General features: G+C 45.4%; 1 protein-coding gene across 14 annotated transcripts in view; it reads left to right on the plus strand.

Annotated features, from left to right (window-relative positions):
* The window catches only part of PLEKHA6 (pleckstrin homology domain containing A6), a 145,642-nt gene that overhangs the window by 47,263 nt on the left and 83,098 nt on the right, over window positions 1–15,281 (plus strand). Inside the window, exon 1 of one of the 14 annotated variants that reach the window (XM_066261622.1) lies at window positions 15,138–15,266. The exons of the other annotated variants lie outside the window; for them this stretch is intronic. The gene's annotated coding sequence lies outside the window, so the exon portion shown is untranslated. Of the gene's footprint in view, window positions 1–15,137; window positions 15,267–15,281 lie in introns of those variants that run through there. 14 annotated transcript variants of the gene reach the window in all.

Raw genomic sequence — 15,281 nt, forward strand, 5'->3', positions numbered from 1 at the left:
TCGTATAGCCAGAATGGGAATGATGGGGACGGTAGGTGCTGAGTGAGGTCAAACTGAACTCCCCTCTGAGTCTCAGTGCCTAGCTCTGCTCTGGCACACGGAAGGCTCTCATGAAATGTGAATGGAATGGAATGAATGAATGAATGAATGAATGAAGCAGTCAAAGAGAAGGAAAATAAACTTGAGTACATTTCCCCTTAGACTCATTTCATTCCCTAGCTTGAACCTAAGGGTTGGACTTAGGGTTTAGGGCAGTAAAAGCTGCTTGTTAGAAATGTGTTCTAAGTTGAAGTACAGCTTGGTTATCTGTTCCACAGAGCTCTGCTTTGTGAACAAACTAGGATTTTGGCTTCTTCTCTTTCCCTTTTATCTCCCGACTCGGCATGTGCTCACTTGCCTGGGTGTGTGGGGACACAGAGTGGGGCAGCCAAGCACAGACTGAGCATTGGGAAGGCTCTCAGTGCCCTCCTGTTCCTCCTCGGCTCCTGAGTCAGGGTCTCCGAACTCCATTCCTGTCCCAGTGTGGTACGCATAGTGGGCACTGATAAAACGGAGGGTGAACTAAGAAATGACTGTAGCCTGACCCGTGGTGGCGCAGTAGATAAAGTGTCGACCTGGAATGCTGAGGTCATTGGTTCAAAACCCTGGGCTTGCCTGGTCAAGACACATATCAGAAGCAACTACTACAAGCTGATGCTTTCTGTCCCCTTCCCCCTGCCCCCTGCCACTTTCTCTCTCTAAAATCAATAAATAAAATCTTTTTAAAAAAATGACTGTAGTTGGCAAAGGCAGAGGGAGAAGCTCTCTCTTGGCTTCTTAGGCCCTGTTCCTTGTCCTTGGCCCTAGAATAGGACACACTGCCTTTAAGGGACAGAGGAGCTGAGTATCTACTCATGCCCTCTGGTCTCCATGAACTCAGGGGCCCAGTCTGAGTCTGGGCTTTGTTTCAGCTGGCAGAAGGGGCAGGGAACTAGAGCCTGCCCTTGGCCGTAGAGAAAGTCGGCTACCGCAGGACTGGACACGTCAAGTGCTTAGCAGACTGCCCCACAAAGCAGCTTAAGGGAAAATGAAGTGGGTTCAAGCCAGGGGACTCAGCTCGCTGAGCTGGACCTGTTCAGGAGGGGCTGGGAAGGTAAGGAATGGGGCACTGCCTCTTTCTCTGCTCTGTCCAGTCTGTAAGGTAATGGCAGCTCAGCTGTGTTTGGGTCGGAAGCCTGGAAATGGCTATTCTTGCTTCTCCCCCTGCCCATCCTTCACCCCTTATTTGCCTGGACACTGAGCTCTTTGACACGCTAAGTGACCTCTGGGACGGCCAGGAAGCGGAGTCCTACTCTGTGGCCTCCTCCCGGGTTTGCTCATGAGCTGTTCTGAGAAATCACTAAGAAAGACCTTTCTCAGGGTCAGGGTCCTGAGAGACCTCAGTTTATTTCTAACAGTATCTTATCCTCCAGCTGGGAAGGTAGACTTACCCAAATCTTAGAGGAACCAAAGCCTGGTGAGGCCGGGACATGCCCGCAGTAACCAGTGCCAAGGGCTCACCAGGGCAGGCATGGGGCACTCAGCTTCCCAACCTTAGATACCCGAGCCCTCAATATTTCTGAACATGAAGATTCCATGTGGTGCCCATGGGTACTTTGGCAAACCACAGGCTTATTTCATGTATGAGCCCTTTGGTCGGGTGACGAATTTGTCCTGGTTGGCCTGGAACTTTCTCCATTTTAGCATTGAAAATCCTGCATTCAGGGACCCCCCTCAGTGCTGGGCAGACTGGGACAGGTGGCCGCCCTATCCCTGGGGATTCTTGCTCTGCCAGCCCTCTGAACTGGTCTGCAGTTGTCTGTGCTGCTTAACTCACGGGAACCCCTCTTCTTGCTATTCAGCTCCATGCTGACCCCGGAGATCTGAACTCAGATGTTGCCTACCCAAGGTGCATGAAGCACATCTTCCCTACCTCCCAGGCACTAGAACCCAATCAGGATGCAATCAGGACATTTGATTTTCTCTGCCTGCAGCTGGGCTGCCAGGTATAGCCTGGAGGTGGCTGCTGCCTGCTTACAATACGTGCTCTGATCCTGATCAGATCTTGCATTTCCGCACCTTCTCTAAATAACTCCCAGTGTGGTCTGGTCTCTGATCTCCTTTACCCTAGCACAGTCCCTATCTCAAGGGATAAAGAAGCAAACAAGCAACATGATATCCTTTTAATAAATGGGGAAGCTGAAGTCTGTGGAAGGTTTAGTAAACAACTGGCCCAAAGTTATATAGAAACACTAAGATCAGAATTGACTTGGAATTCAGCACCCTTTAGGCATGAAAACTTTAGCTTTGGTGTTTTCTGGGATAGTCTTTCTCGGTCCAATCTGAATCTTATTTCTACCAGTTAAGATGTTGTTGGAGAAACCTGATGTCAGAGAAGATTATTCCTATGCTCTTTTTCTTTGGCCCCCATCTCTGTCTTGTTGGTACTGAGACTTTCTTAAGTGTGAGCCTCCTTTTTGATGGGGTCTAAAAAATTGCCCCGGCTGGAGTTGCCTAGCCCCATTCTGCCCCACCTATTCTCACCCTGTCCCATGACATCCTGTTCCATCCCACCCCATTCCGTCCCATCCCACCACATCCCATAAAGGGGTTCTTCACCACGGACCCTCTCTATTCTATTTACAAATCGTTGTCCCAGTGACAAACATGACTTCATCGTCCCTAACCTTGCCCTCTACTTCAGGCTTGGTTGAGATGCTAGAAATTTCCTCCCACCTTTATAATCCAAGAGCCTTGGCTTGGCAATCAGGTCAGAGGGAGGAGCTGCTGTTTTGGGGACGGGCCCATGGGAGCTGCAAGACTCTGGGGTGTGGACAGTGCAGAGGACTCATGAAGTCCTTGTGCAGCCAAACGGAGCGGGCCCCCCCCCCCCCCAAGCTGGATTTTTGTCATACCTCTTTACAGCAGAGTCTCCCGCAGGCTCCTACGGAGCCTCAGGGCCCAGGGCAGAAGTGTGACTTCAGTCCTCACTCAGCACTCACCAGAACACTCATTAAGTAGCTTGTGATGAGAACTGAGTGATATCCTGATGGTGGAACATATGACCTGTCCTTGGCTAGTGTGATCAAGAGCGCAGTACTGGAGGTGGTCTCCCAGGTGTCACCCTGGGTTTTTAACCTCATTCTGTCTCATCTGTAAAAGGGAGATGATAACAGGCACCTTAAAAGTTGTGAGGATGAAATGAGTTGCATTTAGAATTATGCTTGACACAAAGCAAGCACTCAAATAGCTGTTGTTATTAGTTAGCTCGTACGCTCTGCCATGTGCCTCTCTGATAAGTGGTTCATTCATTTGGCCAATATGTACTGAGTGCCCATCCTCTGTGAGGAATATAAGGACAAACTTGTTCAAACTTCCCGGTTATACAGCATTTTATAACACCCTCCACTTCTGCTTCAGTCTTCTTCCTTGACATTGGGTGGCAGTGATAGAGGATGAGAGATGGAGCATCACTTGGTCTCTATGTAGCTCTCTATGATCCTAGTCCATGTGGTATGGTACAAAGGCCACCCACCTGGGGGGTGGGGGCCAGGTGACCTGAATTCTGTGGATGACCTAGCTGGTAACCAGCTGGGGTCACTTTATCTTTCTGGGCCTCAGTAATTCCATCTTTCAAATGGAATAATAAACCCCTCCACTCTTCCTGGTAGGGGTAGTGTGCAGATACAATGAGATAATGGATGTAAAAGCATGTTGCAGAAGTAAAAGTCCTCCGTAAATGTCAGGTGCTGGGATGGAACAAAGAGGAGACAGTCTCCTAGAAAGCTTCCCATCCGAGCGCAGAGGTGGGCCTCCCCAAAAAGGGCCTGAAGGCAATTAACAGGAGCACAAGCTCCTGGAGGGCACTGAATGCCCGGTGCCTTGCACAGTGCTTGGCATACAGTAGACACATAATAAATGCCTGGCATATGGTTGTAGATCCTTAGTAAATGTCTGTCAAAGTAATGAATATAATAAAATGGCTCCAACCAGTGTAAATGCAGGGAAGGTATTCAATTCCGAGGAAATGCAAAACAAAGGCAAGATCAGGGGTGGGCATGGTCTATCAGGGATAGCTTCCTGGAGGAGATGACTTAGATTTAGGATAGGAAGAAGAAATAGAACTTGCATTGGTAAAACAACACTCCATGAGACAGGAAGGGCATTTACAAAACCCCTGGGGCCAGTTAGCTTGGTTTGATTGGGTGTGGGGTCCACAGAAGAAGAGTGAGAGGAATAAGGGATGGTAGGACAGAAACCTTGAAACCCAGGCAGAGGGGTTGTGTGGGCAGTGGCCACAACTGTGCCTTCAGAGGAAAATGCTTGGTAGGGAAGTGCAGGAGGATGAGAGAATTGTGATGGTGATTGGTGGGGGAGTAGATCACAGGGTGCCCGTTGTCTGCTGTCTCCCCATTAAGGGCAGAATCCCAGGGGTTGATAGCTCTGGATAATAGGGACATTGATTGGGGCTGCAGGGGCCTGGGACAACCTGCAAAGCAGCCACTAATGACACTTTTGAAGGTGGTAAAAGCTTTGATGTGCAGTCCCATTGCTTCCCCAGGCAGGGTGGGAGCCAGCCTGGCTCATTAGAGCTCTGGGAAGCGCTGGTGCAGTGGGAAAGGAAGGCAACAGAGAATTTCCAGAAGGCTGCCTGGGCCGCTAGGATTAAAGTCATACTATCCAGAGCCTTGAGGTTAATGGGCCATTATTTCCTCCTTTTACAAAGATGTCTAGGCATGCAGGTGCTCATCTGTTAGTGTACTTAAATTGGGCAGCATGGACTAAGGGCAGGGGGCAGTCAGACAGGCCCAAGGTCCCATCTAAGCTCAGCCACCTGCTTTGTGACCTTAAGCAAGTTTCCTAACCTCTCTGGACACCACTCTTCTTATCTATGAAGGCTTTTGTCAGCATTTAAGATGAAGAAAAACAATGTGTCTGAAGTACTGGCAACAGTGCCTACCTAGTACATAGTAAAGTACTCAGGAAGGGGTCATGGTTTCTGTATTTAGTTCCTTCCACCCAATATCCCTTATCTCCTGCTAAAGGAGAGGAGGCAAGGCCTGCAGTGCAGGGCCCAGGGGCAGCCTGGGGCCTGCTCTTCCTAACTCTGCAACAGCTAGTCCCTCTGAGCCAGTACTATCCTAAGAACTAGGGGCACTGGACCACGAGACTACCTTTCTCTCCTTTGCATCATGGCACCTAACAGAGCCTGGCCCAGAGCAGACTTTTACTAAATGTTTGTTGAATAAAAGATGACTTTGACATGGTCCTTTAATGTTCACAGTCTAGCAGGGGAGGCAGACTTGTAGACACAGAATTAAGAAAAATAAGATTAGATGCACAGAGTGCTTGGAAACAGGGGAGGGAAGCCTGCCTGGGTGGAAGTCAGGGGCAGCAGTAGGTCAGGGCAGGTTTGCACAGAGCCTTAAAGGATGGGGGAGGGGTGGGGCGGGTGCAGCTCCCGCAGAAGGAACAGCGTGCCCAGAGGTTTAGATGCACCAGGCAGCACGGGAACTGGAAATATGTTGGCATGGTCAGGGGCTGGAGCACAGGGAACCCTTCATGGGCTTCCGGGAAGGAGGCTGGAGAGTGGGCTGGCTTGTGAAGAGCCTTGGCAACCTTACCCAGGACAATGGATTTAATCCTTTAAGGGTTTCAGTAGGCTAGGGCACAGTTTACTTCCTCTTCTCCCTTTGTCCCCATCTTTAAGATGAGCTACCTGAAGATCAGAGAGGCTGTGGCCTGCCTGAAGTCACACAGCACATTAGCCGTGGGGTCAGAATGAGATTTCAGTGTCTTTGGCTCTCATTAAGTGGTGCTTTATGTAGAGCACTGTTCTGTCCATGTTGCCTGATTCCTTCTACTGTCCTGTGGATGCTCTCAAGGGTCATCCAGGCAGTTGTGACCTCTGGCTAACATTCTACCATAATCTGCCTTGCAACAACAGCCTTGTCCATTCAGAGAGCCCAGGGTGACTGAGCCCAGACCCCCTCCCCTGCCCAGTTCTTTGGCACAAAGAAAAGCCACAAGATCCCCTGGAATAGCTTCCTGCTTCACTTCCAGGTGCCTGGCTGCCTGGCACGAGCCAGATTTGGCTTGAGGATTTGTTTTTCAAAAGAGATCAGGCAGAATTTGCAGTGCGATGGCATTATTCTGGATTTTTAAGAGAAGGCCAAGAATCCTCTCTGCCCCCATCCTACCCCACCTATTCTGGGCACCTGTGAACCCTGTGAGACCCAGGAATTGGACTCGCAGCACATGCTGTCCTTGGAGAGCTTTTCCCAAAGCAATGGCTTCAGTTTTTTCTCCACACTATGGGGAGATGCTTACCTTGTAAGCAAAGATGTTTGCATGCACACACACACACATCTATAATACACAAAATTACACTTTTATTTAACACTTGTGCTAAGTACTTTTCCAAATGCTTTATATATATAACTAATATAATCCTCACAACAGCCCTATGAGGTGGATACTAGCAGTGTCTCCATTTTAAAGATGAAGACACTGAAACAGATTAAGTGTCTGGGTCAAGATTATTTTTATTTATTTTTTATTGATTTTAGATAGAGGAGAGGGGGGAGAGAGAGAGGGAGAGAGAGAGAAAGAAAGGGAAAGGGTGGGCATGATCAGGAAACATCAACTCATAGTAATTGCTTCTTGTATGTGCCTTGACTGGGCAAGCCCCGGGTTTTGAACCGATGATCTTGGCATTCTAGGTCGACGCTTTATCCATTGTGTCAGCACAGGTCAGACTGAGTCAAGATTCTAACATATTAATATCACATATTAATACTTAACTCTTACCAAGTATACACTGGTATCTTCTATTTTATTCCATTAAATTAAAAAAAAAACCCACAAAAAAACACCCATCTTGATTTACTAAATTGATTTTCCCAACCCACTCATGAGTCAAAAATTCCAGTGTGAAAGTCACTGTCCTGTGGGATCTGCTCAGAAAGCAAGTTGAGTAGTGAACGGAAAACTGAGAGAAGGAGGAAAAAGACATGGCAGCTCCAGGGTGGCCTTCTTTTCCGAAGAAGGTGGAGCTCCCGCTGGGAGTGCGGGGCTCTGAGACATGGAAAGGTGCCCTGTGGTTCCCAGATGCGAGGCCCTGAAGGCAGTGTGAGGAGACGGCTGCTGCTGGCTCTGGCATTTGTTCCTGGAGATCTAGCTGTGGGGATATTGCTGGTCATTACCTTGCCCCTTACTGGACTCATGTCAAGAGAATGGCATTCTAGCCTGGAGCCCCAGCTGGGGGCCCAGAATATGGGAGCCCAGGATGAGGGCTGATTGCCAAGGGCCCGAAGTACCTGGGCCTCCTTTTGAGCTGATCAGTGTGTTCCATCAACAGTATCATATGTTTTGCTTTTAGGCTTGACTTTTTATTTATTTATTTATTTATTTATTTATTTATTTATTTATTTATTACAGAAACAGAGTGAGTCAAAGAGAGGGATAGACAGGGACAGACAGGAACTGAGAGAGATGAGAAGCATCAATCATTAGTTTTTCATTGCGCGTTGCAACACCTTAGTTGTTCATTGATTACTTTCTCGTATGTGCCTTGACCGCGGGCCTTCAGCAGACCGAGTAACCCCTTGCTTGAACCAGCGACCCTGGGTTCAAGCTGGTGAGCTTTTGCTCAAACCAGATGAGCCTGCGCTCAAGCTGGCGAGCTCGGGGTCTCGAACCTGGGTCCTTTGCATCCCAGTCCGACGCTCTATCCACTGTGCCACCGCCTGGTCAGGCTAGGCTTGACTTTTGAAAGAGTTCTATATGAAGTTATTTTACACTTGCAACAACTGAGTTAGGGTAGCAGAGCTTCTGCCCCATTTCACAGGTGGAGGAAGAGAGGCACTGAGGTGTTCAGCGGTGTGGCCAAGGCTCATCAGAGCAGACTGGCATGCAGGTTTCCTGGCTTCTCGTGCCAGCGATTTCACCTGCAGGTCATGGTTGATAGTGTGATTCCACAGTAACAATCATGGAGGTGTTTAGGAAGTGGATACAAAGAACCTGCCTCACCTGTCTGAGGTTTATCATTTGGCTCCTGGGCTTCTCAGCCGTAGCTGCCCCCTGGTGAGATACAGCAGAGTAATCTCTGCCCTGGGAACGTCCTAATGCACAGGCCAGAGGATGGAAGAGTGCACTGTGGCTTCTCTCTGCCTGGGAGTGTCATTCTTACCCAGGTAGTTTGTAGCCATATTGACTTATCCAACGGGGAATACGTTTAGATGCCTGCCAGCCAGAGAAAAATTAAACTCAAAACTGGATGGCTACAAAAGTGGAAACGAAGGGAAATTGTGACCTTTTAGAAGAGATGGGTCACCTAAGGCGCTGCGCCGCTGGAGCAGGGGAAGGAAAAGATCAGCCAGGGAGGCTCTGCCAGCCCTGGGGCGTGCCGAGGAGACCCTGTGCCCATGGGTCCCACGTTTGGGGTAAGAAACTACTGGGGATGTTGGGTACCACTGGGCTGGCCCATTGAGAGCATTTCTCCTGTAGTCCATTCTGAGCGACCCACAGTCGTTCTTCAGGGCAGCTGTCTCCCCAGGCCGCCCTGGGGTTTCCTGTCGGGACAGGGTGTGCTCTGACACCCACCTTCATCCTGTGCCAGGAGAGCTGGGCTCCCATCAGCCAGGGCCTCGCCTTCCTCACCAGGCCTGGTGTTGCTTCTAATAGTTTAGAAAGTGAGGCAAATATTTCCCAGAGCTGTAGTGGTTCCTGAAGAGATCTTGGCTTCTTCCTGCTGGGAGTGAAGATCATTTTACCTGTTGATCAATGAGACAATATTTACTGAGCAGAAGCCACTGTATGCCTGGTGGTGCTCCACAGCCTGGCCCCAAACACTCCTCCACTTCAGTAGTTATGAGGGGTAAACAAGATCCTCAGTATAGGGCAGTCCCAATAGTGGACACACAGTTAACACACCAGAAATGGAGCTTAATCTTACCTCCAGCACGACCCCTGTCCTACTCAAGGGCCGATATTCTGCCACCTCTCACCTGTGGCACCCTTTCTGGAGCACCCAGCCTCCCTCTCAGGAGCTGTTGATTCCATGTTGCTCCCTCCTCTGACCATCTCCCAACTGCATCATTCTGCCCCCATTGGGCCGCCTTTGAGGGGAGCATGGTTTTGTGGGTTTGGTTTAGTCTGTGTTTCCAAGCACAACATTGGGGGTTCCTCGAGTTGCAGGGACATCATTTTGTCTCAGTCTCTAGCACTGTGAATGCTCAGAAAATGTCTATGAATGAATGAGCAATTCATGCCCATATTTTCACGGGGGAGGGAGCTCTCTGTAGGTGGGGTGTTAGACTGAGGCCTTCTGGAAGAGGTGACTCTGACTTCAGCCTAAAAACAATGGCCACCTGCCTCCTGGGGGGTTGGGATTCAACAGGCATCTAAGACGGAATCTGGGAATTGGTGTTTTAGAGAAGTTTCTCGGGTTATCAGATAATCAATTTGGCTGAGACCTGCTATCTTAAAGCTGTCTTGCTCTGGCGGCTGGAGAGGAGGAGGGACATTCTGGGGGATAGGGTAGGGATGGTATGGCTGTTGGTCAAATAAGTTTGTAAATAATGATATATATGTTTGCTCGCTTATAGTTTGCATTGGATGTGGGGGGACAGGCTATAAGCAGGCAGGATTCTTTTTTTTAATTATTTTTATTTATTTATTCATTTTAGAGGAGAGAGAGAGAGAGAGAGAGAAGGGGGGAGGAGCAGGAAGCTTCAACTCCCATATGTGCCTTGACCGGGCAAGCCTAGGGTTTTGAACCAGCAACCTCAGCATTCCAGGTTGATGCTTTATCCACTGCACCACCACAGGTCAGGCAGCAGGCAGGATTCTTATAGCCTAAGGCTTAGTTTTAAGACTAAGCCTTTCCCACCCTTTTTGATGTAGGGTGGTACACTCTCACAAGGAATCCCATTATGACTCAGATAAGTGACTTTGTATCAGAGACTCCCTTATTTGTATATTGGATTAAAGGTTTTGATTTCTATACTATAAAGTGGGGCAGACCGGGAGCTTGCTCTCTCTTGGTTCCTGAGATTATCATGAGAGAGGAGAGCAGAGAAAGCCACGTGGAGGAGGCCAGGAGAAGCAGCCAAGATGGTGGAGTGCTGAGCAAGAAGCCAGTTTGTGCAGAGAGAACGAGATGGGGAACAGAGGTGAATAAGGCTGGTGAGGTAGAAACCTTTGATTCTAGGAAACTTGGATAAGTCAGTGGCTTTGGGAGCCCTGAATGGAAAGAGAAGTGTCTTCCCACTGTGTGTATTGCTTGCCAGCCAGATGCAAGCTAGGAGTAAACCTGATGGCCCACCAGTTTTTGGCTCTGTTGTTCCATTATTGTCTGTCCGAATCTAATGTGAACCTGCATGTGAATGGCCATGATGGCAGCTCCTGGCTTTACAATGGCCAAAGCAGAGATGCCTAAGGCCTTTTGGGGAAATACTGAGAAGCTCTGGCAGGGTTAGAAAGTCTACATACTGAGCAGTGGAATATGGCATCGAAAGATGAACAGAGATGTGCTGTAGTGGGCCTTGGACACCAAGACAGGGAGTGAGTGAGGCCTGGTAGGCAGGGGAGGGGGCAACCACTGGATTTCTGACCAAGAGAGTAACAAATGAAAACAAGCATTAAACCATCCTTACAACGTCAGATTGTACATTCTTTTCCAGTGTGCATGGAACATTCTCAAGGATAGACCATATGTTGGGCCACAAAACTAACATCAACAAATTCAGGAAGATCGAAATTATACTAAGCATATTTTCTGACCATAAGGCTCTGAAATTAGAATTCAACTGTAAAAAGGAAGTAAAGAAACCCACAAAAATGTGGAAATTAAACAAATACTTCTAAAAAATGACTGGGTCAAAGAAGAATAAAAGCAGAGATCAAAAGATATATACAGACAAATGAAAATGACAACACGACATATCAAAATTTCTAGGATACAATTAAAGCAGTAATAAGAAGGAAGTTTATATCATTACAGGTTTATATCAAGAAACAAGAGAGATTCCAAGTAAACAACCTAACATCACACCTTAAGGAACTAGAAAAAGAAGAACAAAGGCAACCCAAAGTCAGCAGAAGAAATAGTAAAAATTAGAGCAGAACTAAATGAAATAGAGAACCAAAAAACTATAGAAAAAATTAATATAACACAAAGCTGGTTCTTTGAAAAGATCAGTAAAATTGACAAACCACTGGCCAGACTCACTAAGGAAAAAGAAAAAAAGAACTCATATAAACAAAATCTGAAATGAAAGAGGAGGAATTACCACAGACATCAGAGATATACAAAACATCAGAATATTATGAAAGATTATATGCCACCAAATTCAACAACCTAGAGGAAATGGATAAATTTCTAGAACTATACAATCTTCCTAGACTGAGTCACGAAGAAGTGGAAAACCTGTATAGACCAATAGCAGGGAGGAAATAAAAACAACTATCAACAACCTCTCCAAAAACAAAAGTTCAGGATCAAATGGCTACACTAGTGAATTCTACCAAACATTAAAATATTTTTTACCTATCCTTCTCAAAATCTTCCAAAAAATAGAACAAGCAGCAATATCCCCCCAACACATTTTATGAGGCCAACATAATGCTTATACCAAAACCTGGTAAAACAACATTAAAAAAGAAAACTACAGACCAATATCTCTAATGAATACAGATGCAAAAATCCTAAGCAAAATATTAGCAAATCGAATATAACAACACATTATAAAAATAATACATCACAATCAAGTGGGATTCATTCCTGAGCACAAGGATGGTTCAACATATGGAAATTGATCAATGTAATAAACTACATTAACAAAACAAAGAACAAAAATCATATGATCCTATCAATAGATGCAGAAAAGGCATTTGATAAGATACAACATCCCTTTATGTTTAAGACACTCAATAAAATAAAAACAGAAGGAAAGTACCTCAACATAATAAAGGCCATATATGACAAACCATCAGCTAATATCATACTTAATGGTAAAAAAATGAAGGCTTTTCCTCTAAAATCAGGAACAAGACAAGGCTGCCCACTCTCTCCCCTCTTATCCAACGTAGTTCTGTAAGTGTTAGCCAGAGCGATCAGGAAGAGAAAGAAATAAAAGGCATCTAAATCAGGAAAGAAGTAGTAAAGGCATCACTTTTTGCAGGTGACATAATCCTGTATATAGAAAATCCCAAAGACTCCACCAAAAAACTATTATAAATAATAAACCAATACAGTAAAGTCACAGAATAAAAAGTCAATATACAAAAGTCTACTGCTTTTTTATATGCCAGTGATGAAACTTTGGACAATTACAGCAATAAATAAATAAATAAAATATAAATAAATAAGTAAAATAAAGTACCTAGGAATAAACTTAACAAAGGATGTGAAGGGCCTATATACTGAAAACTATAAAATATTGAAAGAAATTGAAAAAGACACAATAAAATGGAAAAATATTCCATGTTCATGGATTGGAAGAATCAACATAGCTAAAATGTTGATTACCCAAAGCAGTATCCAAATTTAATGCAATCCCCATCAAAACCCCAATGTCATTAAAAAAAATAGAACAAAAAATACCAGGTTTATATGGAACCATAAAAAACCCTAAATAGCCAAAACAACCCTGAGGAAAAAGAATGAAGCCAGAGGTATCACACTACCTGACTTCAAATTATACTAAAGAGCCACAATAATCAAAACAGCATGGTTTTGGAAGAAAAACCAGACATACAGACCAATGGAACAGAATTGAGAGCCCAGAAATAAAACCACGTATATATGGACAAATCATCTTAGACAAAGGAGCCAAAAACACACAATGGAGCAAAGAAAGCCTCTTCAATAAATGGTGCTGGGAAAATTGGAAAACCACATGCAAAAGAATGAAACTTGACTATAGTTTGTCCTCCTGCACAAAAATTAATTCAAAATGGATCAAAGACCTAAATATAAGGTCTGAAACAATAAATTACATAGACGAAAACATAGGTACTAAGCTCATGGATCTTGACAATAGAGAACAATTCATGAATTTGACCCAAAATGTATAGGAAGTAATGGCAAAAATAACTGAATGGGACTACATCAAACTAAAAAGCTTCTGCACAGCAAAAGAAACTGACAATCAAACAAATAGGTAGCCAACTTAAATGGGAGATGATATTTGCAAACAGCGGCTCCTATAAGGGGTTAATATCCAAAATATATAAAGAACTCACAAAGTACAGCAACAAACAAGCAAACAATCCAATTAAAAAATGGCGAGAGGACCTGAACAGACACTTCTCCCAAGAGGACATACAAATGGCCAACAGATATATGAAAAGATGCTCATCTTCACTAGCTATTCAAGAAATGCAAATCAAAACCACAATGAGATACCACCTCACACCTGTTAGATTGGCTATTATCAACAAGACAGGTAATAACAAGTGTTGGAGAAGCTGTGAAGAAAAAGGAACCCTCATTCACTGCTGGTGGGCATGCAAATTAGTACAATCATATGGAAGAAGGTATGGTGGTTCCTCAAAATATTAAGAATAGAATTACCATAAGACCCAGCAATCCCTCTACTGGGTATCTATCCCCCAAACTCAAAAAAATTGGTACATAAAGATACATATACCCCCCATGTTCATTGCAGCATTGTTCACAGTGGCCAAGATGTGGAACCAACCAAAGTGTCCCTCAATAAGGGATTGGATAAAGAAGATGTGGTACATATATACAATGAAATACTGTTCAGCCATAAGAAATGATGACACAGTGCCATATTACTGAGTAAAATAAGTAAATCAGAGAAAGCTAAGAACTGTATGATTTCACACATAGGTAGGATATAAAACAGAGAATTATGGACATAGTTTATCTGTGATGTGGTTACCAGGGGAGAAGGATTGGTGTAGAGGGTGGAGGGAGGAGTAAAGAGGGACAAATATATGGTGACAGAAAATGATTTGTCTTTGGGTGATGGGTATACAATATAATGAACAGTTCAAATGCTATAGAAATGTTCACCTGAAACCTATGTACTCTTATTGATCAATGTTACCATGTTAAAGTTAATTTACTCAATAAAATTTAAAAATTAAAAAGAAAACCATCCTTACAGAGGGGAAATGGCTATATTTTTAAAACACAATTACAGAGTACTAAACTTCCTCTTATCATTTATTTCTAGTGCTTCTTGGTGTCTAACCTAAATCTTTTCTGCTGTAATCAAAGTCCAATTTGTTTCATAGGAGTTGGAAAACAGCTGGACAGGACCCAGTGACTAGAAAGAAAAATTGTTCTTCCATTTCTGTCAGAGAGAACCTCCATATCTTAGAGTGTGTGTTAGGGTTCTGAGCCAAGCTGATGGAGCCCTGGGGCACAGAAGGGCAGTGAGGGCCTGCACTGCTGTAGGTACTCACCTCTAGGGGTAAGGGTTTGGGGTAATTTGAACCCCTGTGGAATTAGAAGGCCTGGGTTTGTCCCTGAGGTGCTCCTCCCCCCCCCCATTACTGGCATACACACTGTGTCTTTGAAAAGCTGTGGCATCAACACAGGCATCTCTACCCTCCTGCTCCTTTGTGAAAGTAGTAGGTGGCACTGGTAAAGGTCTCTGACCGGGAGATAAAGGCCTAGAAGAAGGAGGATAAGATATCCAAAGAGGGGCACAGAAGAAGAGGTTAGAAGGGTCTCACTGCTTCTCACCCTAGCTTGTAGGGGTGCCCATCTGATACCTGAGAGGGGGATCTGCCCGGAGCCTTAGAGGCAGCAGGTGTCTGTTCCCTTCCAGGCTCTAGTTTAGACTATCCCTTGGCTAGGGGGAGTGGGCACAAGTTCAAATCTATCTTGTCCTGCAAGGGTCCTTCTCTGCTGTTTCTCTTGTCCTATTTTCTCCACCTGTCATCTCTTTCAGTATCTGATGTAATCTTGAGATTTCAGTCTCTAAAAAAGAACGCTTTTCTTAAACAGATAATTTCCCCCCCCCACCCTGGGCTTCCAGGGCAAGTGGAACATTCCATTTAAACGGTGAAACAGGAACAGGTAAGCTACAGGGCAGAAAAGGGAGAGTACTCAGAAACATAGGTGGGAGGGGTGGTGAGCCACTCACGCTGCTCACCACCTCCTCTGCCACCTCCTACCAACTGGCTCAGGGGTTCCTGCTACCTGTGCCCTGACCCCAAAATGCCAGCACGGCAGGATATGGCTTTGGGACTCCTAAAGATGCCAGGTAGGTGGACATCCT

The sequence above is a fragment of the Saccopteryx bilineata genome, chromosome 2 (genome assembly GCF_036850765.1).
Source record: "Saccopteryx bilineata isolate mSacBil1 chromosome 2, mSacBil1_pri_phased_curated, whole genome shotgun sequence".
NCBI lineage: Eukaryota > Metazoa > Chordata > Mammalia > Chiroptera > Emballonuridae > Saccopteryx > Saccopteryx bilineata.